At 48.0% G+C, this 24,277-nt stretch overlaps 14 non-coding genes and 1 pseudogene across 14 annotated transcripts; all 15 read right to left on the bottom strand.

Moving 5' to 3' along the window:
* Positions 1-931: 931 nt before the first annotated feature.
* LOC141160109 (U2 spliceosomal RNA) lies at positions 932-1,122 on the bottom strand. The gene has a single exon (XR_012250087.1). It is a non-coding gene; the product is annotated as a U2 spliceosomal RNA (small nuclear RNA).
* A 1,119-nt stretch (positions 1,123-2,241) lies between these two features.
* Positions 2,242-2,432, bottom strand: LOC141160098 (U2 spliceosomal RNA). The gene has a single exon (XR_012250084.1). It is a non-coding gene; the product is annotated as a U2 spliceosomal RNA (small nuclear RNA).
* A 1,115-nt stretch (positions 2,433-3,547) lies between these two features.
* Positions 3,548-3,738, bottom strand: LOC141160087 (U2 spliceosomal RNA). Its single transcript, XR_012250073.1, has one exon. It is a non-coding gene; the product is annotated as a U2 spliceosomal RNA (small nuclear RNA).
* A 1,115-nt stretch (positions 3,739-4,853) lies between these two features.
* Positions 4,854-5,044, bottom strand: LOC141160076 (U2 spliceosomal RNA). The gene has a single exon (XR_012250063.1). It is a non-coding gene; the product is annotated as a U2 spliceosomal RNA (small nuclear RNA).
* Positions 5,045-6,161: 1,117 nt separating this feature from the next.
* Positions 6,162-6,352, bottom strand: LOC141160063 (U2 spliceosomal RNA). The gene has a single exon (XR_012250051.1). It is a non-coding gene; the product is annotated as a U2 spliceosomal RNA (small nuclear RNA).
* Positions 6,353-7,468: 1,116 nt separating this feature from the next.
* Positions 7,469-7,659, bottom strand: LOC141160052 (U2 spliceosomal RNA). Its single transcript, XR_012250040.1, has one exon. It is a non-coding gene; the product is annotated as a U2 spliceosomal RNA (small nuclear RNA).
* Positions 7,660-8,779: 1,120 nt separating this feature from the next.
* On the bottom strand, positions 8,780-8,970 carry LOC141160040 (U2 spliceosomal RNA). Its single transcript, XR_012250029.1, has one exon. It is a non-coding gene; the product is annotated as a U2 spliceosomal RNA (small nuclear RNA).
* Positions 8,971-10,089: 1,119 nt separating this feature from the next.
* LOC141160028 (U2 spliceosomal RNA) lies at positions 10,090-10,280 on the bottom strand. The gene has a single exon (XR_012250018.1). It is a non-coding gene; the product is annotated as a U2 spliceosomal RNA (small nuclear RNA).
* Positions 10,281-11,394: 1,114 nt separating this feature from the next.
* Positions 11,395-11,585, bottom strand: LOC141160017 (U2 spliceosomal RNA). Its single transcript, XR_012250007.1, has one exon. It is a non-coding gene; the product is annotated as a U2 spliceosomal RNA (small nuclear RNA).
* Positions 11,586-12,701: 1,116 nt separating this feature from the next.
* On the bottom strand, positions 12,702-12,892 carry LOC141159788 (U2 spliceosomal RNA). Its single transcript, XR_012249786.1, has one exon. It is a non-coding gene; the product is annotated as a U2 spliceosomal RNA (small nuclear RNA).
* A 1,115-nt stretch (positions 12,893-14,007) lies between these two features.
* On the bottom strand, positions 14,008-14,201 carry LOC141160125 (U2 spliceosomal RNA). The gene has a single exon (XR_012250101.1). It is a non-coding gene; the product is annotated as a U2 spliceosomal RNA (small nuclear RNA).
* Positions 14,202-19,744: 5,543 nt separating this feature from the next.
* Positions 19,745-19,842, bottom strand: LOC141160278 (U2 spliceosomal RNA; annotated as a pseudogene).
* Positions 19,843-20,958: 1,116 nt separating this feature from the next.
* Positions 20,959-21,149, bottom strand: LOC141159926 (U2 spliceosomal RNA). The gene has a single exon (XR_012249919.1). It is a non-coding gene; the product is annotated as a U2 spliceosomal RNA (small nuclear RNA).
* Positions 21,150-22,262: 1,113 nt separating this feature from the next.
* Positions 22,263-22,453, bottom strand: LOC141160004 (U2 spliceosomal RNA). Its single transcript, XR_012249995.1, has one exon. It is a non-coding gene; the product is annotated as a U2 spliceosomal RNA (small nuclear RNA).
* Positions 22,454-23,567: 1,114 nt separating this feature from the next.
* LOC141159993 (U2 spliceosomal RNA) lies at positions 23,568-23,758 on the bottom strand. Its single transcript, XR_012249984.1, has one exon. It is a non-coding gene; the product is annotated as a U2 spliceosomal RNA (small nuclear RNA).
* Positions 23,759-24,277: the final 519 nt, after the last annotated feature.

Below are 24,277 nucleotides of genomic sequence, written 5' to 3'. Positions count from 1 at the left end.
TTTAGCACAGTACCCTCAACCCCCGGCTGTTCCCACCCGCCTCAACACCGTTGGAAGGGAGGAGAACCAATTAAGGCGGGGGGGGGGGGTGGAACGAGCAGCTGTCTACCCTTAGCAGGAGGGTTGCTGATTAATTACCTCTCCTGCTGCTGCTGCTGGCTGTCCAGCAGCAGACTGAAGGTGGCTGCTGCTGTGCGCAGGTATATAAAGGCTCAGAGCCTATTATGACACGCGCAGCCAGCGTTCCATTGCCACATTCCGTCTACTGCAGGCGGGATACCTGGATGGCTGAATGTCACTGAGAAGCTCACAGAGACCGCCATAAGCAACAGTTTAAAAGAATGCCACAGACTAATCAACCAAACTTTTTGGGTTGGTTTCTCTTTTATAGTCTGCAGGCATTAAATGAAAGAAGTCAGTGTTCCAGCAGAGGGAGACAACGTTTCAGAAAAGGCATTGTAGCAAACCAAAAAAGAAATTTTAAGCGCAGCAGAGTAACCAGCTCACATACCTGTTAGCTCAGGTGAGTTTAAAAGGCTGCTGTTGATAACAAGGGCATTTGCTAAATAGATGGTGTGTGTGCAACAATATACTGAAAGGTCAATTATATTGTGCAGCTTATCTCACCACCTGTAGTTATTTAGGTGAAAGCTCCAAAATGCTTGCCTAATATGTCTGTTTATCCAAAAGGAAGTATAGAGGGAGAGCCAGATAGATAGCATTGCATTACATTACATGGCAATGCAATGCACAGTTGCTGAAGTTGAACCAAAATGAGCTTGTCATCTGGCTTCTGCAACTTTTAACATGAAAAATCCAATGAGGAGAAGAAAAGCAAAGCCAAAGAGTCCATCCCAAAATCCGACAAACAAGCCAAATGAACAAAAAGCATTGAATTCAATTCTTTCTGATTTTAGAAACTGCATTAAAGAAGGGGTGCACCGGTCCTGGAGATACTGCAATACCAGGTCAATGCGTGGAGTGGACAGAGCAAGCTCTTTTTCCATCTCCCTGTTCTAAAAATCCATTTAATATATGGTCCCCAGATAGGGGACGTATCAGATATTAAACTGATAAGAACAGATACTACACTTGATCTTAGCCAAAAGGCCGAGAAGCGATAACCAGAATTGGTTTCCGACTACGGTGCCACCCAAGGATTCTGAAAAGTCCATTTGTGGAGATGGCCACCTGGACTCCCGTTAAGAAGACATGCTGTCAACCTCTAGATCCCTCACATGCCTGCACTTTTCGGCTTGCTGCTGCTGCAATCCACGCGTTTTAGATCTGCATAACTCCACCTCTTTTAGCACAGTACCCTCAACCCCCGGCTGTTCCCACCCGCCTCAACACCGTTGGAAGGGAGGAGAACCAATTAAGGCGGGGGGGTGGGGGGTGGAACGAGCAGCTGTCTACCCTTAGCAGGAGGGTTGCTGATTAATTACCTCTCCTGCTGCTGCTGGTGCTGGCTGTCCAGCAGCAGACTGAAGGTGGCTGCTGCTGTGCGCAGGTATATAAAGGCTCAGAGCCTATTATGACACGCGCAGCCAGCGTTCCATTGCCACATTCCGTCTACTGCAGGCGGGATACCTGGATGGCTGAATGTCACTGAGAAGCTCACAGAGACCGCCATAAGCAACAGTTTAAAAGAATGCCACAGACTAATCAACCAAACTTTTTGGGTTGGTTTCTCTTTTAAAGTCTGCAGGCAATAAATGAAAGAAGTCAGTGTTCCAGCAGAGGGAGACAACGTTTCAGAAAAGGCATTGTAGCAAACCAAAAAAGAAATTTTAAGCGCAGCAGAGTAACCAGCTCACATACCTGTTAGCTAAGGTGAGTTTAAAAGGCTGCTGTTGATAACAAGGGCATTTGCTAAATAGATGGTGTGTGTGCAACAATATACTGAAAGGTCAATTATATTGTGCAGCTTATCTCACCACCTGTAGTTATTTAGGTGAAAGCTCCAAAATGCTTGCCTAATATGTCTGTTTATCCAAAAGGAAGTATAGAGGGAGAGCTAGATAGATAGCATTGCATTACATTACATGGCAATGCAATGCACAGTTGCTGAAGTTGAACCAAAATGAGCTTGTCATCTGGCTTCTGCAACTTTTAACATGAAAAATCCAATGAGGAGAAGAAAAGCAAAGCCAAAGAGTCCATCCCAAAATCCGACAAACAAGCCAAATGAACAAAAAGCATTGAATTCAATTCTTTCTGATTTTAGAAACTGCATTAAAGAAGGGGTGCACCGGTCCTGGAGATACTGCAATACCAGGTCAATGCGTGGAGTGGACAGAGCAAGCTCTTTTTCCATCTCCCTGTTCTAAAAATCCATTTAATATATGGTCCCCAGATAGGGGACGTATCAGATATTAAACTGATAAGAACAGATACTACACTTGATCTTAGCCAAAAGGCCGAGAAGCGATAACCAGAATTGGTTTCCGACTACGGTGCCACCCAAGGATTCTGAAAAGTCCATTTGTGGAGATGGCCACCTGGACTCCCGTTAAGAAGACATGCTGTCAACCTCTAGATCCCTCACATGCCTGCACTTTTCGGCTTGCTGCTGCTGCAATCCACGCGTTTTAGATCTGCATAACTCCACCTCTTTTAGCACAGTACCCTCAACCCCCGGCTGTTCCCACCCGCCTCAACACCGTTGGAAGGGAGGAGAACCAATTAAGGCGGGGGGGGGGGAGGAACGAGCAGCTGTCTACCCTTAGCAGGAGGGTTGCTGATTAATTACCTCTCCTGCTGCTGCTGCTGCTGGCTGTCCAGCAGCAGACTGAAGGTGGCTGCTGCTGTGCGCAGGTATATAAAGGCTCAGAGCCTATTATGACACGCGCAGCCAGCGTTCCATTGCCACATTCCGTCTATGCAGGCGGGATACCTGGATGGCTGAATGTCACTGAGAAGCTCACAGAGACCGCCATAAGCAACAGTTTAAAAGAATGCCACAGACTAATCAACCAAACTTTTTGGGTTGGTTTCTCTTTTATAGTCTGCAGGCATTAAATGAAAGAAGTCAGTGTTCCAGCAGAGGGAGACAACGTTTCAGAAAAGGCATTGTAGCAAACCAAAAAAGAAATTTTAAGCGCAGCAGAGTAACCAGCTCACATACCTGTTAGCTCAGGTGAGTTTAAAAGGCTGCTGTTGATAACAAGGGCATTTGCTAAATAGATGGTGTGTGTGCAACAATATACTGAAAGGTCAATTATATTGTGCAGCTTATCTCACCACCTGTAGTTATTTAGGTGAAAGCTCCAAAATGCTTGCCTAATATGTCTGTTTATCCAAAAGGAAGTATAGAGGGAGAGCTAGATAGATAGCATTGCATTACATTACATGGCAATGCAATGCACAGTTGCTGAAGTTGAACCAAAATGAGCTTGTCATCTGGCTTCTGCAACTTTTAACATGAAAAATCCAATGAGGAGAAGAAAAGCAAAGCCAAAGAGTCCATCCCAAAATCCGACAAACAAGCCAAATGAACAAAAAGCATTGAATTCAATTCTTTCTGATTTTAGAAACTGCATTAAAGAAGGGGTGCACCGGTCCTGGAGATACTGCAATACCAGGTCAATGCGTGGAGTGGACAGAGCAAGCTCTTTTTCCATCTCCCTGTTCTAAAAATCCATTTAATATATGGTCCCCAGATAGGGGACGTATCAGATATTAAACTGATAAGAACAGATACTACACTTGATCTTAGCCAAAAGGCCGAGAAGCGATAACCAGAATTGGTTTCCGACTACGGTGCCACCCAAGGATTCTGAAAAGTCCATTTGTGGAGATGGCCACCTGGACTCCCGTTAAGAAGACATGCTGTCAACCTCTAGATCCCTCACATGCCTGCACTTTTCGGCTTGCTGCTGCTGCAATCCACGCGTTTTAGATCTGCATAACTCCACCTCTTTTAGCACAGTACCCTCAACCCCCGGCTGTTCCCACCCGCCTCAACACCGTTGGAAGGGAGGAGAACCAATTAAGGCGGGGGGGGGCTGGAACGAGCAGCTGTCTACCCTTAGCAGGAGGGTTGCTGATTAATTACCTCTCCTGCTGCTGCTGCTGCTGGCTGTCCAGCAGCAGACTGAAGGTGGCTGCTGCTGTGCGCAGGTATATAAAGGCTCAGAGCCTATTATGACACGCGCAGCCAGCGTTCCATTGCCACATTCCGTCTACTGCAGGCGGGATACCTGGATGGCTGAATGTCACTGAGAAGCTCACAGAGACCGCCATAAGCAACAGTTTAAAAGAATGCCACAGACTAATCAACCAAACTTTTTGGGTTGGTTTCTCTTTTATAGTCTGCAGGCATTAAATGAAAGAAGTCAGTGTTCCAGCAGAGGGAGACAACGTTTCAGAAAAGGCATTGTAGCAAACCAAAAAAGAAATTTTAAGCGCAGCAGAGTAACCAGCTCACATACCTGTTAGCTCAGGTGAGTTTAAAAGGCTGCTGTTGATAACAAGGGCATTTGCTAAATAGATGGTGTGTGTGCAACAATATACTGAAAGGTCAATTATATTGTGCAGCTTATCTCACCACCTGTAGTTATTTAGGTGAAAGCTCCAAAATGCTTGCCTAATATGTCTGTTTATCCAAAAGGAAGTATAGAGGGAGAGCTAGATAGACAGCATTGCATTACATTACATGGCAATGCAATGCACAGTTTCTGAAGTTGAACCAAAATGAGCTTGTCATCTGGCTTCTGCAACTTTTAACATGAAAAATCCAATGAGGAGAAGAAAAGCAAAGCCAAAGAGTCCATCCCAAAATCCGACAAACAAGCCAAATGAACAAAAAGCATTGAATTCAATTCTTTCTGATTTTAGAAACTGCATTAAAGAAGGGGTGCACCGGTCCTGGAGATACTGCAATACCAGGTCAATGCGTGGAGTGGACAGAGCAAGCTCTTTTTCCATCTCCCTGTTCTAAAAATCCATTTAATATATGGTCCCCAGATAGGGGACGTATCAGATATTAAACTGATAAGAACAGATACTACACTTGATCTTAGCCAAAAGGCCGAGAAGCGATAACCAGAATTGGTTTCCGACTACGGTGCCACCCAAGGATTCTGAAAAGTCCATTTGTGGAGATGGCCACCTGGACTCCCGTTAAGAAGACATGCTGTCAACCTCTAGATCCCTCACATGCCTGCACTTTTCGGCTTGCTGCTGCTGCAATCCACGCGTTTTAGATCTGCATAACTCCACCTCTTTTAGCACAGTACCCTCAACCCCCGGCTGTTCCCACCCGCCTCAACACCGTTGGAGGGGAGGAGAACCAATTAAGGCGGGGGGGGGGGGTGGAACGAGCAGCTGTCTACCCTTAGCAGGAGGGTTGCTGATTAATTACCTCTCCTGCTGCTGCTGCTGCTGGCTGTCCAGCAGCAGACTGAAGGTGGCTGCTGCTGTGCGCAGGTATATAAAGGCTCAGAGCCTATTATGACACGCGCAGCCAGCGTTCCATTGCCACATTCCGTCTACTGCAGGCGGGATACCTGGATGGCTGAATGTCACTGAGAAGCTCACAGAGACCGCCATAAGCAACAGTTTAAAAGTATGCCACAGACTAATCAACCAAACTTTTTGGGTTGGTTTCTCTTTTATAGTCTGCAGGCATTAAATGAAAGAAGTCAGTGTTCCAGCAGAGGGAGACAACGTTTCAGAAAAGGCATTGTAGCAAACCAAAAAAGAAATTTTAAGCGCAGCAGAGTAACCAGCTTACATACCTGTTAGCTCAGGTGAGTTTAAAAGGCTGCTGTTGATAACAAGGGCATTTGCTAAATAGATGGTGTGTGTGCAACAATATACTGAAAGGTCAATTATATTGTGCAGCTTATCTCACCACCTGTAGTTATTTAGGTGAAAGCTCCAAAATGCTTGCCTAATATGTCTGTTTATCCAAAAGGAAGTAAAAAGGGAGAGCTAGATAGATAGCATTGCATTACATTACATGGCAATGCAATGCACAGTTGCTGAAGTTGAACCAAAATGAGCTTGTCATCTGGCTTCTGCAACTTTTAACATGAAAAATCCAATGAGGAGAAGAAAAGCAAAGCCAAAGAGTCCATCTCAAAATCCGACAAACAAGCCAAATGAACAAAAAGCAATGAATTCAATTCTTTCTGATTTTAGAAACTGCATTAAAGAAGGGGTGCACCGGTCCTGGAGATACTGCAATACCAGGTCAATGCGTGGAGTGGACAGAGCAAGCTCTTTTTCCATCTCCCTGTTCTAAAAATCCATTTAATATATGGTCCCCAGATAGGGGACGTATCAGATATTAAACTGATAAGAACAGATACTACACTTGATCTTAGCCAAAAGGCCGAGAAGCGATAACCAGAATTGGTTTCCGACTACGGTGCCACCCAAGGATTCTGAAAAGTCCATTTGTGGAGATGGCCACCTGGACTCCCGTTAAGAAGACATGCTGTCAACCTCTAGATCCCTCACATGCCTGCACTTTTCGGCTTGCTGCTGCTGCAATCCACGCGTTTTAGATCTGCATAACTCCACCTCTTTTAGCACAGTACCCTCAACCCCCGGCTGTTCCCACCCGCCTCAACACCGTTGGAAGGGAGGAGAACCAATTAAGGCGGGGGGGGGGGTGGAACGAGCAGCTGTCTACCCTTAGCAGGAGGGTTGCTGATTAATTACCTCTCCTGCTGCTGCTGCTGCTGGCTGTCCAGCAGCAGACTGAAGGTGGCTGCTGCTGTGCGCAGGTATATAAAGGCTCAGAGCCTATTATGACACGCGCAGCCAGCGTTCCATTGCCACATTCCGTCTACTGCAGGCGGGATACCTGGATGGCTGAATGTCACTGAGAAGCTCACAGAGACCGCCATAAGCAACAGTTTAAAAGAATGCCACAGACTAATCAACCAAACTTTTTGGGTTGGTTTCTCTTTTATAGTCTGCAGGCATTAAATGAAAGAAGTCAGTGTTCCAGCAGAGGGAGACAACGTTTCAGAAAAGGCATTGTAGCAAACCAAAAAAGAAATTTTAAGCGCAGCAGAGTAACCAGCTCACATACCTGTTAGCTCAGGTGAGTTTAAAAGGCTGCTGTTGATAACAAGGGCATTTGCTAAATAGATGGTGTGTGTGCAACAATATACTGAAAGGTCAATTATATTGTGCAGCTTATCTCACCACCTGTAGTTATTTAGGTGAAAGCTCCAAAATGCTTGCCTAATATGTCTGTTTATCCAAAAGGAAGTATAGAGGGAGAGCTAGATAGATAGCATTGCATTACATTACATGGCAATGCAATGCACAGTTGCTGAAGTTGAACCAAAATGAGCTTGTCATCTGGCTTCTGCAACTTTTAACATGAAAAATCCAATGAGGAGAAGAAAAGCAAAGCCAAAGAGTCCATCCCAAAATCCGACAAACAAGCCAAATGAACAAAAAGCATTGAATTCAATTCTTTCTGATTTTAGAAACTGCATTAAAGAAGGGGTGCACCGGTCCTGGAGATACTGCAATACCAGGTCAATGCGTGGAGTGGACAGAGCAAGCTCTTTTTCCATCTCCCTGTTCTAAAAATCCATTTAATATATGGTCCCCAGATAGGGGACGTATCAGATATTAAACTGATAAGAACAGATACTACACTTGATCTTAGCCAAAAGGCCGAGAAGCGATAACCAGAATTGGTTTCCGACTACGGTGCCACCCAAGGATTCTGAAAAGTCCATTTGTGGAGATGGCCACCTGGACTCCCGTTAAGAAGACATGCTGTCAACCTCTAGATCCCTCACATGCCTGCACTTTTCGGCTTGCTGCTGCTGCAATCCACGCGTTTTAGATCTGCATAACTCCACCTCTTTTAGCACAGTACCCTCAACCCCCGGCTGTTCCCACCCGCCTCAACACCGTTGGAAGGGAGGAGAACCAATTAAGGCGGGGGGGGTGGGTGGAACGAGCAGCTGTCTACCCTTAGCAGGAGGGTTGCTGATTAATTACCTCTCCTGCTGCTGCTGCTGCTGCTGGCTGTCCAGCAGCAGACTGAAGGTGGCTGCTGCTGTGCGCAGGTATATAAAGGCTCAGAGCCTATTATGACACGCGCAGCCAGCGTTCCATTGCCACATTCCGTCTACTGCAGGTGGGATACCTGGATGGCTGAATGTCACTGAGAAGCTCACAGAGACCGCCATAAGCAACAGTTTAAAAGAATGCCACAGACTAATCAACCAAACTTTTTGGGTTGGTTTCTCTTTTATAGTCTGCAGGCATTAAATGAAAGAAGTCAGTGTTCCAGCAGAGGGAGACAACGTTTCAGAAAAGGCATTGTAGCAAACCAAAAAAGAAATTTTAAGCGCAGCAGAGTAACCAGCTCACATACCTGTTAGCTCAGGTGAGTTTAAAAGGCTGCTGTTGATAACAAGGGCATTTGCTAAATAGATGGTGTGTGTGCAACAATATACTGAAAGGTCAATTATATTGTGCAGCTTATCTCACCACCTGTAGTTATTTAGGTGAAAGCTCCAAAATGCTTGCCTAATATGTCTGTTTATCCAAAAGGAAGTATAGAGGGAGAGCTAGATAGATAGCATTGCATTACATTACATGGCAATGCAATGCACAGTTGCTGAAGTTGAACCAAAATGAGCTTGTCATCTGGCTTCTGCAACTTTTAACATGAAAAATCCAATGAGGAGAAGAAAAGCAAAGCCAAAGAGTCCATCCCAAAATCCGACAAACAAGCCAAATGAACAAAAAGCATTGAATTCAATTCTTTCTGATTTTAGAAACTGCATTAAAGAAGGGGTGCACCGGTCCTGGAGATACTGCAATACCAGGTCAATGCGTGGAGTGGACAGAGCAAGCTCTTTTTCCATCTCCCTGTTCTAAAAATCCATTTAATATATGGTCCCCAGATAGGGGACGTATCAGATATTAAACTGATAAGAACAGATACTACACTTGATCTTAGCCAAAAGGCCGAGAAGCGATAACCAGAATTGGTTTCCGACTACGGTGCCACCCAAGGATTCTGAAAAGTCCATTTGTGGAGATGGCCACCTGGACTCCCGTTAAGAAGACATGCTGTCAACCTCTAGATCCCTCACATGCCTGCACTTTTCGGCTTGCTGCTGCTGCAATCCACGCGTTTTAGATCTGCATAACTCCACCTCTTTTAGCACAGTACCCTCAACCCCTGGCTGTTCCCACCCGCCTCAACACCGTTGGAAGGGAGGAGAACCAATTAAGGCGGGGGGGGGGGTGGAACGAGCAGCTGTCTACCCTTAGCAGGAGGGTTGCTGATTAATTACCTCTCCTGCTGCTGCTGCTGCTGCTGGCTGTCCAGCAGCAGACTGAAGGTGGCTGCTGCTGTGCGCAGGTATATAAAGGCTCAGAGCCTATTATGACACGCGCAGCCAGCGTTCCATTGCCACATTCCGTCTACTGCAGGTGGGATACCTGGATGGCTGAATGTCACTGAGAAGCTCACAGAGACCGCCATAAGCAACAGTTTAAAAGAATGCCACAGACTAATCAACCAAACTTTTTGGGTTGGTTTCTCTTTTATAGTCTGCAGGCATTAAATGAAAGAAGTCAGTGTTCCAGCAGAGGGAGACAACGTTTCAGAAAAGGCATTGTAGCAAACCAAAAAAGAAATTTTAAGCGCAGCAGAGTAACCAGCTCACATACCTGTTAGCTCAGGTGAGTTTAAAAGGCTGCTGTTGATAACAAGGGCATTTGCTAAATAGATGGTGTGTGTGCAACAATATACTGAAAGGTCAATTATATTGTGCAGCTTATCTCACCACCTGTAGTTATTTAGGTGAAAGCTCCAAAATGCTTGCCTAATATGTCTGTTTATCCAAAAGGAAGTATAGAGGGAGAGCTAGATAGATAGCATTGCATTACATTACATGGCAATGCAATGCACAGTTGCTGAAGTTGAACCAAAATGAGCTTGTCATCTGGCTTCTGCAACTTTTAACATGAAAAATCCAATGAGGAGAAGAAAAGCAAAGCCAAAGAGTCCATCCCAAAATCCGACAAACAAGCCAAATGAACAAAAAGCATTGAATTCAATTCTTTCTGATTTTAGAAACTGCATTAAAGAAGGGGTGCACCGGTCCTGGAGATACTGCAATACCAGGTCAATGCGTGGAGTGGACAGAGCAAGCTCTTTTTCCATCTCCCTGTTCTAAAAATCCATTTAATATATGGTCCCCAGATAGGGGACGTATCAGATATTAAACTGATAAGAACAGATACTACACTTGATCTTAGCCAAAAGGCCGAGAAGCGATAACCAGAATTGGTTTCCGACTACGGTGCCACCCAAGGATTCTGAAAAGTCCATTTGTGGAGATGGCCACCTGGACTCCCGTTAAGAAGACATGCTGTCAACCTCTAGATCCCTCACATGCCTGCACTTTTCGGCTTGCTGCTGCTGCAATCCACGCGTTTTAGATCTGCATAACTCCACCTCTTTTAGCACAGTACCCTCAACCCCTGGCTGTTCCCACCCGCCTCAACACCGTTGGAAGGGAGGAGAACCAATTAAGGCGGGGGGGGGGGTGGAACGAGCAGCTGTCTACCCTTAGCAGGAGGGTTGCTGATTAATTACCTCTCCTGCTGCTGCTGCTGCTGGCTGTCCAGCAGCAGACTGAAGGTGGCTGCTGCTGTGCGCAGGTATATAAAGGCTCAGAGCCTATTATGACACGCGCAGCCAGCGTTCCATTGCCACATTCCGTCTACTGCAGGCGGGATACCTGGATGGCTGAATGTCACTGAGAAGCTCACAGAGACCGCCATAAGCAACAGTTTAAAAGAATGCCACAGACTAATCAACCAAACTTTTTGGGTTGGTTTCTCTTTTATAGTCTGCAGGCATTAAATGAAAGAAGTCAGTGTTCCAGCAGAGGGAGACAACGTTTCAGAAAAGGCATTGTAGCAAACCAAAAAAGAAATTTTAAGCGCAGCAGAGTAACCAGCTCACATACCTGTTAGCTCAGGTGAGTTTAAAAGGCTGCTGTTGATAACAAGGGCATTTGCTAAATAGATGGTGTGTGCAACAATATACTGAAAGGTCAATTATATTGTGCAGCTTATCTCACCACCTGTAGTTATTTAGGTGAAAGCTCCAAAATGCTTGCCTAATATGTCTGTTTATCCAAAAGGAAGTATAGAGGGAGAGCTAGATAGATAGCATTGCATTACATTACATGGCAATGCAATGCACAGTTGCTGAAGTTGAACCAAAATGAGCTTGTCATCTGGCTTCTGCAACTTTTAACATGAAAAATCCAATGAGGAGAAGAAAAGCAAAGCCAAAGAGTCCATCCCAAAATCCGACAAACAAGCCAAATGAACAAAAAGCATTGAATTCAATTCTTTCTGATTTTAGAAACTGCATTAAAGAAGGGGTGCACCGGTCCTGGAGATACTGCAATACCAGGTCAATGCGTGGAGTGGACAGAGCAAGCTCTTTTTCCATCTCCCTGTTCTAAAAATCCATTTAATATATGGTCCCCAGATAGGGGACGTATCAGATATTAAACTGATAAGAACAGATACTACACTTGATCTTAGCCAAAAGGCCGAGAAGCGATAACCAGAATTGGTTTCCGACTACGGTGCCACCCAAGGATTCTGAAAAGTCCATTTGTGGAGATGGCCACCTGGACTCCCGTTAAGAAGACATGCTGTCAACCTCTAGATCCCTCACATGCCTGCACTTTTCGGCTTGCTGCTGCTGCAATCCACGCGTTTTAGATCTGCATAACTCCACCTCTTTTAGCACAGTACCCTCAACCCCTGGCTGTTCCCACCCGCCTCAACACCGTTGGAAGGGAGGAGAACCAATTAAGGCGGGGGGGGGGGTGGAACGAGCAGCTGTCTACCCTTAGCAGGAGGGTTGCTGATTAATTACCTCTCCTGCTGCTGCTGCTGCTGGCTGTCCAGCAGCAGACTGAAGGTGGCTGCTGCTGTGCGCAGGTATATAAAGGCTCAGAGCCTATTATGACACGCGCAGCCAGCGTTCCATTGCCACATTCCGTCTACTGCAGGCGGGATACCTGGATGGCTGAATGTCACTGAGAAGCTCACAGAGACCGCCATAAGCAACAGTTTAAAAGAATGCCACAGACTAATCAACCAAACTTTTTGGGTTGGTTTCTCTTTTATAGTCTGCAGGCATTAAATGAAAGAAGTCAGTGTTCCAGCAGAGGGAGACAACGTTTCAGAAAAGGCATTGTAGCAAACCAAAAAAGAAATTTTAAGCGCAGCAGAATAACCAGCTCACATACCTGTTAGCTCAGGTGAGTTTAAAAGGCTGCTGTTGATAACAAGGGCATTTGCTAAATAGATGGTGTGTGTGCAACAATATACTGAAAGGTCAATTATATTGTGCAGCTTATCTCACCACCTGTAGTTATTTAGGTGAAAGCTCCAAAATGCTTGCCTAATATGTCTGTTTATCCAAAAGGAAGTATAGAGGGAGAGCTAGATAGATAGCATTGCATTACATTACATGGCAATGCAATGCACAGTTGCTGAAGTTGAACCAAAATGAGCTTGTCATCTGGCTTCTGCAACTTTTAACATGAAAAATCCAATGAGGAGAAGAAAAGCAAAGCCAAAGAGTCCATCCCAAAATCCGACAAACAAGCCAAATGAACAAAAAGCATTGAATTCAATTCTTTCTGATTTTAGAAACTGCATTAAAGAAGGGGTGCACCGGTCCTGGAGATACTGCAATACCAGGTCAATGCGAGGAGTGGACAGAGCAAGCTCTTTTTCCATCTCCCTGTTCTAAAATTCCATTTAATATATGGTCCCCAGATAGGGGACGTATCAGATATTAAACTGATAAGAACAGATACTACACTTGATCTTAGCCAAAAGGCCGAGAAGCGATAACCAGAATTGGTTTCCGACTACGGTGCCACCCAAGGATTCTGAAAAGTCCATTTGTGGAGATGGCCACCTGGACTCCCGTTAAGAAGACATGCTGTCAACCTCTAGATCCCTCACATGTCTGCACTTTTCGGCTTGCTGCTGCTGCAATCCACGCGTTTTAGATCTGCATAACTCCACCTCTTTTAGCACAGTACCCTCAACCCCCGGCTGTTCCCACCCGCCTCAACACCGTTGGAAGGGAGGAGAACCAATTAAGGCGGGGGGGGGGTGGAACGAGCAGCTGTCTACCCTTAGCAGGAGGGTTGCTGATTAATTACCTCTCCTGCTGCTGCTGCTGCTGGCTGTCCAGCAGCAGACTGAAGGTGGCTGCTGCTGTGCGCAGGTATATAAAGGCTCAGAGCCTATTATGACACGCGCAGCCAGCGTTCCATTGCCACATTCCGTCTACTGCAGGCGGGATACCTGGATGGCTGAATGTCACTGAGAAGCTCACAGAGACCGCCATAAGCAACAGTTTAAAAGAATGCCACAGACTAATCAACCAAACTTTTTGGGTTGGTTTCTCTTTTATAGTCTGCAGGCATTAAATGAAAGAAGTCAGTGTTCCAGCAGAGGGAGACAACGTTTCAGAAAAGGCATTGTAGCAAACCAAAAAAGAAATTTTAAGCGCAGCAGAATAACCAGCTCACATACCTGTTAGCTCAGGTGAGTTTAAAAGGCTGCTGTTGATAACAAGGGCATTTGCTAAATAGATGGTGTGTGTGCAACAATATACTGAAAGGTCAATTATATTGTGCAGCTTATCTCACCACCTGTAGTTATTTAGGTGAAAGCTCCAAAATGCTTGCCTAATATGTCTGTTTATCCAAAAGGAAGTATAGAGGGAGAGCTAGATAGATAGCATTGCATTACATTACATGGCAATGCAATGCACAGTTGCTGAAGTTGAACCAAAATGAGCTTGTCATCTGGCTTCTGCAACTTTTAACATGAAAAATCCAATGAGGAGAAGAAAAGCAAAGCCAAAGAGTCCATCCCAAAATCCGACAAACAAGCCAAATGAACAAAAAGCATTGAATTCAATTCTTTCTGATTTTAGAAACTGCATTAAAGAAGGGGTGCACCGGTCCTGGAGATACTGCAATACCAGGTCAATGCGTGGAGTGGACAGAGCAAGCTCTTTTTCCATCTCCCTGTTCTAAAAATCCATTTAATATATGGTCCCCAGATAGGGGACGTATCAGATATTAAACTGATAAGAACAGATTTTTTTGATTGAATATATCTTTTATTAGCACAAAAAATAAGTTAACAGACAGTGTACTGTGCCGCAGCCCAGTACACACAGAATTCTACATCATATTTACATAGCATGAGGATACGACGCACTAACTAGACACATCACACCCCTATGCTACACAAAACACTCAATCTGAAAGAAAAAGCATGTCAATCAATACAGTACGACGAACCGTGATAAGGGATGGGGATTGGGAAAAAGGGGATGGGGAGGGGAAAATCACAGGCCCGAAGCTTTATTGAAAGACAAGACACATAAGGGGAGAGGGGGAGGAGGGGTTTAGTCCTGATCCTCGTCCTCCGGACCGTCCACGATGGAATAGTCTCTGAGCAGGCTGTGGATCAGCCTGCGGCAGTCCTGGATGGACATCCTCTCCCTCCTCAAGATGAGCCGGTTCCTGGCGACCCAAACGGCATCCTTGAAGCAGTTCATAAGGCGCCAAGCCTCCTGGATGGCTCTGACGGTATGAACCCCAGGGAAGAGTCCGTAAAGCACAGAATGGTGCGATAGGCTCGCCCTGGGGACAGAGTTCCTCAGGTCGTCCTCAAGGGCAGTCAACAGGCGCTGTGCAAATCCGCAGTCCCAAAAAGTGTGCAAAGATGTTTCCTCCACGAAGGGGCACCTTGGGCAGTACCGGGTCTTGCACAGGTTCCGGGCATGCATGAATGACCGGACGGGCAGTCCGCCCTGAATCGCCATCCACGACAAGTCCTTGTGCCCGTTGGTCAGCCTGTCTGATGACACATTTGTCCACACAGTCTCCAGCGTGTCCTGGTGAAGTCCTGTGATGTTCTCCACGTCATCCTTGGCTCTGATGAGCTTGTGGATAGTTTTGGGCTTCCACAAGTCGGGCTTGAGTCCCTCCAGTTGATGTTCCCCCACAAATCGAACGACGTCTCCGTAGAACCATGGCGTCGTCCAGTTGTAGGGGAAGGAGCTGTCCCACTTGTCCCAGCCGAGTCGCCTCTAAAGAGGAAGCAGGAAGAAGCGAGACATGGACCTGCCCGCGGAGCCATTCTTGACTTGCAAAGTCCGGCGGACACAATCACACACAAAAGAGGATCGCAGGAGGGTGGGGATATCTGGAACGCCCTTCCCACCCTTGCGAGGCTCCTTGTACATGACGGCCCGCCTGACTCTGTCCATCTTGGATCCCCAGACAAAGTGAAACACTGTCCTGGTAATGGCCCTGCACACAGTGACGTGTGGGGGCCAGGCCTGCGCCGTGTACTGCAAGACGGGCAGGACCTCATTACGCAGGACGAGTGCCTTACCCTCACAAGTGAGGTGTCTGAGGCTCCAGAGTCCGATCCGCTGCTTCACCTTGGCCAAGCGTTCTTGCCAGGACTTGAGGGCCGCTCCTTCCTTCCCGAACCAGACTCCCAGCACCTTGAGGAAATCCGGTTGAATGTTGAAGGGGAAGGGGGCGGAGGAGGCCGGCTGCCAATCCCCGAAGAGCATGGCTTCCGACTTCCTGCAGTTGACTTTGGCCCCTGAAGCCCGGCCGAACCTCTCACACGTCTGGACGAGGGCGTCGACTGAACCACGATCAGCGCAGAAGACGGTGACGTCGTCCATGTAGAGCGAGCACTTGACCTCGTGTCGTCCCGGACCCGGTGCGGTGATCCCTCTGATCTCTCCATTCTGCCGGATAGCCTCTGCGAAGAGTTCTATAACACAAACAAAAAGAAGAGGTGATAGAGGGCAGCCTTGTCTGACCCCAGAGAGGACAGGGAAGGGGTCAGTCTTCCAGCCGTTCACCAACACCGAGCTGTGGATATCAAAATACATCAGACGGACATACGAACAAAACATGTTACCCAAACCTAACCGGTGCAGAGCTCGGCCCATGAACTCGTGGGAAACCCGGTCGAAGGCCTTCTCCTGATCCAAGGAGACCAGGGCCGCGTGTGCGCGGCGGACCTTGATGTACTCGACCGTGTCCCGCACGAGAGCGAGGCTGTCTGCGATGCGACGTCCAGGGATGCCGCAGGTCTGGTCCGGGTGGATGATCCGTCCGATGACCGTCTTAAGTCGTGTCGCCATCGTCTTGGCCAGGATCTTGTAGTCCACGTTGAGCAGAGTGATGGGACGCCAATTCCTCAGGTCGCACCTCTCTCCCTTCCGCTTGTACAGGATCGTGACCATTCCTTCCCTCAAAGATGGAGGCATTCTACCCTCCACCACCATCTCCTCGTACAGGTCCAACAGGTCCGGACAGATGAGGTCTCCCAGCGCTACATAGAGTTCCGCTGGAAGACCATCACTGCCCGGGGTCCTGCCGGTCCTAAAGGATTTAGCGGCAGAGAGCAATTTGCCAACCAACCGAGGTTTGTCCAAGGCTGCCGTGCCTGCAGGATCAAGATGGTTAGTGATACCTGACAGGAACTTATCAGCAGCGTCGGGGTCGGTAGTCTTGTGGGAGTAGAGTTCGCTGTAGAAGTCGCTGACGACCCTCATCACGTCCTCCTTCCCACGTCGCATGTTTCCGCTCTCGTCTCGCAGCTCGTTCAGGGGCGTGTGACCGGCATGAAGTTTCCTGAAAAAGAATGAGTTACATTTCTCACCCTTCTCCAGATTCTCCACTTTGGAACGGAAGACGATTCGCTTGGACTCCTCCTCAAAGTGCCTTTTCAGGCTCTTCTTGGTCTCCTCCAGCTCCTCCCTCACGTCCCAGCCGCAGTGAAGAAGGTCCTGCAGCGACCGCAGCTCGCGCTGCAGCCCTCTGAAGTCCCTCCTCTTCTCACACGCCTGTTGTCGACCCTTGGCCTGAAAGAAACAGCGAAACTCAAGTTTAACATATTCCCACCAATCAGAGACTGTTTGGAAGCTACCCTTGTAGGACTGCCACATTGCGTAGGCTGCTCTCAGCTCCTCCACGACTTCATCCTGAGCCAGCAGAGCACAATTCAGCTTCCAGGAGCCGGGGCCGGACGGAAAACCGTCGCCGAGGACACCTTGTAAGTGAATGGCTCTGTGGTCGGAGAAGAAGCAGGGGACCATCGAGTGCCTACTCTGCCTGACTGCCCGAGAGGTGAACACAAAGTCAATCCTGGAGCGGAGTGAGCCATCGGGTCGGCTCCACGAATAGTTCGTGGAGCCTCTCCCCATGGAGCCCACCACGTCCTGAAGAGAGGCCTCGGTTACCATCTCGATGAGCAGCTTGGACGTGATGTCCAACTTGGCAGATGTGCCAGAACTACGACCATCCTCCTCGATGGGGCAGTTGAAATCCCCGGCCATCACTAAGGTCCTGGTGGTGGCAAGCTGAAGCCGCAGGGTCTGGAAAAGCTCCAAACGCTCATTCTTCAGTGGGGACGCATACACGTTGATGAACCTGACAGGTTCTCCCGCCCAGTTGCCATCTACAACAAGAGCCCTGCCGCAGATGAGCTCCTGGACGGACTCAAGCGTGAATGCGCCCCCCCTGATCAGAATTGCGACCCCCGCAGACTTGCAGTCACCCCCACCGGACCAGTAGGATGGACCGTGGGACCACTCCCTGGCCAGATGTTTGAAGGACCTAGAGGAGGGAAGGGAACATTCCTGCAACATATAAACATCACACAACTGGGAAGTAAGGAAGGCATAAATAGTCTGACGTCTGAACTTGTCCTTGATGCTCCTGACATTAATGGAAAATAAGTTAATATTAGCCATCATGTAGGGAAAAAAGAAAAAGTTAGCGCAGGCAATACACCTTAGTTACCACTCCGGTCGGGTGGTCCCTCGTCGGTGTTGACTGCTGGTGACGGGATCACCAGCAGGCCCTCTTCCTCCATCTGGTCAAGCAGCGCGGCCTCGATCTCGGCGACCACCAGTTCCTCCTCTTCTGGCTCGGCCACCAGGGTCTCAACCATGTGCTCCATCTCTTCTGGCTCAGGGAGGGTATCCTCCTTTTCGCCTACGAAATCCAGAATCTTCTTTTTGGAGGATTCAGTAGCAGGGCTGTCCTCCACCTTCCTCTTTCCCCGGGTTGGAATTGGGGAGACAAGAAGGGGAAAATCCTCCTCGGAATAGATAGCAGCAGGTGGAGGAAAGGTTAATTCCACCGCTACCATGGTCTGGGAGGGAGAGTGGCTGCCGGGGCAGGGGAAAGGACACCTGCTGAGGAGTAGGGGAAGGAGGAAGAGGAGGTGGAATCCTCAGCAGGGGTGGCCGGGGTGGGGGGGTATTGGACAGGGGTGGCAGGGGGAGGGATCGAGAGAGGGGTGACAGAACTCTTACCCTCCTTTGACTTTTTCTTCTGCTTCGGAGCTGCTGGGACCGTCGCTGGGGCTTTGGCCACCGACTCCTTGACCGCTTTGGCCTTGGTCGTCTCGGCCTTGGCCGCTGGGGCCTTGGTCGTCGCGTCCTTGACCTTCACAGGCCTGGTCGTCGGGGCCTTGTCCTCCGGAGCTGGGGTCGTCGCAACCACCGATGCCCAGGATCTCTCACGCTTGGGGCAATCCTTGTACAGATGAGCCGCCAGCCCACACAGGTTGCAGGACGTCTTCTTCGGGCAGTCCTTCGAGCTGTGTCCCGTCACTCGACAAATCCTGCAGGCATCCTCCTTGCAGTCCTTCATCTCGTGGCCGTTCTTGCCGCATCTCCTGCAGTTCCACGGCATGTCCGGGTAATAGATGAGGCCGTAGGAGTTGCCCAGGGAGAATGTCGGGGGCAGGTGCCGAAGTCCGTCTGAGTACGCCAGGTCCCTGTGAAGTCTAACGGTCACCGACCACTTACCTGTCCAGAAGCCGAGTCCATTCAGGATGTGAGAGGGTTCCTTCACAACCAAACAGAAGCGTCTCAGGAAGGTACAGATGTCTTGGCCTGGGGTGTGCGGGTTGCGCATGGAGACCGTGATCCTCCTTTCGTCCCTCTGGATAGGGCAGCTACCTGTAAAGGCAGAGAAAGAATTATCCGATCCTTTTGCGCTTACCATTTCCCAGAACCTCCTGCAGGTGTTCACAGTGGCGAAGGTGACGAAGAAGATCCCCGTCAAGAAGGTCTGGATGCTGAGGGTGTCCGACCTGGAGAAGCCTCGATCCAGCAGCATCTTCTGGCAGAACACGTCCGAGGACATGTCCGGCACCCTCCCATCCACTTCCTTCAGCTTCAGGGCCACCGTCTGCCGCATCCATGGCTCCAGGGCTGGAGCTTCGTGGCGGGGCTTCTGGGGTCCCTTCTGCTGGCCAGTCGTGGAGGCAGAGTCCTTGGGGTCAGAATCGGCTCCTGGCTGGGCCCTCCTGGCTGTCCCCTGCTCCAGGCTCTTCTTTTCGGCCTTCCTCGCAGCGCTTGCCATGGCTTTCCTCCTGCAGTTACTTCTTGGAGCTGGATCTGGAACTCTTCCCGGAATGGGTGGAGCTATGCAGATTATTCTCCCGTCGTGTTCTGGACAAATTCCCCGAAAGGTCTTTGTCTCGATGATTTTCTTCCTCGAAGATTCCACAGGACAGCCCGATTCTTCTCCGAGTCTTCGTCTTCTTCTGGATTCTTTAGAGCTTCTTCCTCCCACCGATATCCGCCTTCCTTCTCCGATGTCAGCTGGGCTCCGAAGCTCTTCTCCTTCAGAGTTCGATCGCTCTCGTCAAGTGTAGATCGTAGCTCTTGTGTTCTTAAAAGAACAGATACTACACTTGATCTTAGCCAAAAGGCCGAGAAGCGATAACCAGAATTGGTTTCCGACTACGGTGCCACCCAAGGATTCTGAAAAGTCCATTTGTGGAAATGGCCACCTGGACTCCCGTTAAGAAGACATGCTGTCAACCTCTAGATCCCTCACATGCCTGCACTTTTCGGCTTGCTGCTGCTGCAATCCACGCGTTTTAGATCTGCATAACTCCACCTCTTTTAGCACAGTACCCTCAACCCCCGGCTGTTCCCACCCGCCTCAACACCGTTGGAAGGGAGGAGAACCAATTAAGGCGGGGGGGGGGGTGGAACGAGCAGCTGTCTACCCTTAGCAGGAGGGTTGCTGATTAATTACCTCTCCTGCTGCTGCTGCTGCTGGCTGTCCAGCAGCAGACTGAAGGTGGCTGCTGCTGTGCGCAGGTATATAAAGGCTCAGAGCCTATTATGACATGCGCAGCCAGCGTTCCATTGCCACATTCCGTCTACTGCAGGCGGGATACCTGGATGGCTGAATGTCACTGAGAAGCTCACAGAGACCGCCATAAGCAACAGTTTAAAAGAATGCCACAGACTAATCAACCAAACTTTTTGGGTTGGTTTCTCTTTTATAGTCTGCAGGCATTAAATGAAAGAAGTCAGTGTTCCAGCAGAGGGAGACAACGTTTCAGAAAAGGCATTGTAGCAAACCAAAAAAGAAATTTTAAGCGCAGCAGAGTAACCAGCGCACATACCTGTTAGCTCAGGTGAGTTTAAAAGGCTGCTGTTGATAACAAGGGCATTTGCTAAATAGATGGTGTGTGTGCAACAATATACTGAAAGGTCAATTATATTGTGCAGCTTATCTCACCACCTGTAGTTATTTAGGTGAAAGCTCCAAAATGCTTGCCTAATATGTCTGTTTATCCAAAAGGAAGTATAGAGGGAGAGCTAGATAGATAGCATTGCATTACATTACATGGCAATGCAATGCACAGTTGCTGAAGTTGAACCAAAATGAGCTTGTCATCTGGCTTCTGCAACTTTTAACATGAAAAATCCAATGAGGAGAAGAAAAGCAAAGCCAAAGAGTCCATCCCAAAATCCGACAAACAAGCCAAATGAACAAAAAGCATTGAATTCAATTCTTTCTGATTTTAGAAACTGCATTAAAGAAGGGGTGCACCGGTCCTGGAGATACTGCAATACCAGGTCAATGCGTGGAGCGGACAGAGCAAGCTGTTTTTCCATCTCCCTGTTCTAAAAATCCATTTAATATATGGTCCCCAGATAGGGGACGTATCAGATATTAAACTGATAAGAACAGATACTACACTTGATCTTAGCCAAAAGGCCGAGAAGCGATAACCAGAATTGGTTTCCGACTACGGTGCCACCCAAGGATTCTGAAAAGTCCATTTGTGGAGATGGCCACCTGGACTCCCGTTAAGAAGACATGCTGTCAACCTCTAGATCCCTCACATGCCTGCACTTTTCGGCTTGCTGCTGCTGCAATCCACGCGTTTTAGATCTGCATAACTCCACCTCTTTTAGCACAGTACCCTCAACCCCCGGCTGTTCCCTCCCGCCTCAACACCGTTGGAAGGGAGGAGAACCAATTAAGGGGGGGGGGGTGGAACGAGCAGCTGTCTACCCTTAGCAGGAGGGTTGCTGATTAATTACCTCTCCTGCTGCTGCTGCTGCTGGCTGTCCAGCAGCAGACTGAAGGTGGCTGCTGCTGTGCGCAGGTATATAAAGGCTCAGAGCCTATTATGACACGCGCAGCCAGCGTTCCATTGCCACATTCCGTCTACTGCAGGCGGGATACCTGGATGGCTGAATGTCACTGAGAAGCTCACAGAGACCGCCATAAGCAACAGTTTAAAAGAATGCCACAGACTAATCAACCAAACTTTTTGGGTTGGTTTCTCTTTTATAGTCTGCAGGCATTAAATGAAAGAAGTCAGTGTTCCAGCAGAGGGAGACAACGTTTCAGAAAAGGCATTGTAGCAAACCAAAAAAGAAATTTTAAGCGCAGCAGAGTAACCAGCTCACATACCTGTTAGCTCAGGTGAGTTTAAAAGGCTGCTGTTGATAACAAAGGCATTTGCTAAATAGATGGTGTGTGTGCAACAATATACTGAAAGGTCAATTATATTGTGCAGCTTATCTCACCACCTGTAGTTATTTAGGTGAAAGCTCCAAAATGCTTGCCTAATATGTCTGTTTATCCAAAAGGAAGTATAGAGGGAGAGCTAGATAGATAGCATTGCATTACATTACATGGCAATGCAATGCACAGTTGCTGAAGTTGAACCAAAATGAGCTTGTCATCTGGCTTCTGCAACTTTTAACATGAAAAATCCAATGAGGAGAAGAAAAGCAAAGCCAAAGAGTCCATCCCAAAATCCGACAAACAAGCCAAATGAACAAAAAGCATTGAATTCAATTCTTTCTGATTTTAGAAACTGCATTAAAGAAGGGGTGCACCGGTCCTGGAGATACTGCAATACCAGGTCAATGCGTGGAGTGGACAGAGCAAGCTCTTTTTCCATCTCCCTGTTCTAAAAATCCATTTAATATATGGTCCCCAGATAGGGGACGTATCAGATATTAAACTGATAAGAACAGATACTACACTTGATCTTAGCCAAAAGGCCGAGAAGCGATAACCAGAATTGGTTTCCGACTACGGTGCCACCCAAGGATTCTGAAAAGTCCATTTGTGGAAATGGCCACCTGGACTCCCGTTAAGAAGACATGCTGTCAACCTCTAGATCCCTCACATGCCTGCACTTTTCGGCTTGCTGCTGCTGCAATCCACGCGTTTTAGATCTGCATAACTCCACCTCTTTTAGCACAGTACCCTCAACCCCCGGCTGTTCCCACCCGCCTCAACACCGTTGGAAGGGAGGAGAACCAATTAAGGCGGGGGGGGGTGGAACGAGCAGCTGTCTACCCTTAGCAGGAGGGTTGCTGATTAATTACCTCTCCTGCTGCTGCTGCTGCTGGCTGTCCAGCAGCAGACTGAAGGTGGCTGCTGCTGTGCGCAGGTATATAAAGGCTCAGAGCCTATTATGACACGCGCAGCCAGCGTTCCATTGCCACATTCCGTCTACTGCAGGCGGGATACCTGGATGGCTGAATGTCACTGAGAAGCTCACAGAGACCGCCATAAGCAACAGTTTAAAAGAATGCCACAGACTAATCAACCAAACTTTTTGGGTTGGTTTCTCTTTTATAGTCTGCAGGCATTAAATGAAAGAAGTCAGTGTTCCAGCAGAGGGAGACGACGTTTCAGAAAAGGCATTGTAGCAAACCAAAAAAGAAATTTTAAGCGCAGCAGAGTAACCAGCTCACATACCTGTTAGCTCAGGTGAGTTTAAAAGGCTGCTGTTGATAACAAGGGCATTTGCTAAATAGATGGTGTGTGTGCAACAATATACTGAAAGGTCAATTATATTGTGCAGCTTATCTCACCACCTGTAGTTATTTAGGTGAAAGCTCCAAAATGCTTGCCTAATATGTCTGTTTATCCAAAAGGAAGTATAGAGGGAGAGCTAGATAGATAGCATTGCATTACATTACATGGCAATGCAATGCACAGTTGCTGAAGTTGAACCAAAATGAGCTTGTCATCTGGCTTCTGCAACTTTTAACATGAAAAATCCAATGAGGAGAAGAAAAGCAAAGCCAAAGAGTCCATCCCAAAATCCGACAAACAAGCCAAATGAACAAAAAGCATTGAATTCAATTCTTTCTGATTTTAGAAACTGCATTAAAGAAGGGGTGCACCGGTCCTGGAGATACTGCAATACCAGGTCAATGCGTGGAGTGGACAGAGCAAGCTCTTTTTCCATCTCCCTGTTCTAAAAATCCATTTAATATATGGTCCCCAGATAGGGGACGTATCAGATATTAAACTGATAAGAACAGATACTACACTTGATCTTAGCCAAAAGGCCGAGAAGCGATAACCAGAATTGGTTTCCGACTACGGTGCCACCCAAGGATTCTGAAAAGTCCATTTGTGGAGATGGCCACCTGGACTCCCGTTAAGAAGACATGCTGTCAACCTCTAGATCCCTCACATGCCTGCACTTTTCGGCTTGCTGCTGCTGCAATCCACGCGTTTTAGATCTGCATAACTCCACCTCTTTTAGCACAGTACCCTCAACCCCCGGCTGTTCCCACCCGCCTCAACACCGTTGGAAGGGAGGAGAACCAATTAAGGGGGGGGGGGTGGAACGAGCAGCTGTCTACCCTTAGCAGGAGGGTTGCTGATTAATTACCTCTCCTGCTGCTGCTGCTGCTGGCTGTCCAGCAGCAGACTGAAGGTGGCTGCTGCTGTGAGCAGGTATATAAAGGCTCAGAGCCTATTATGACATGCGCAGCCAGCGTTCCATTGCCACATTCCGTCTACTGCAGGCGGGATACCTGGATGGCTGAATGTCACTGAGAAGCTCACAGAGACCGCCATAAGCAACAGTTTAA

Source organism: Phyllobates terribilis, unplaced genomic scaffold (assembly GCF_046119375.1).
Source record: "Phyllobates terribilis strain yellow unplaced genomic scaffold, ASM4611937v1 Scaffold_8__6_contigs__length_399053987, whole genome shotgun sequence".
Classification (NCBI taxonomy): domain Eukaryota; kingdom Metazoa; phylum Chordata; class Amphibia; order Anura; family Dendrobatidae; genus Phyllobates; species Phyllobates terribilis.
This window is presented reverse-complemented; position numbering and strand designations above follow the sequence as displayed.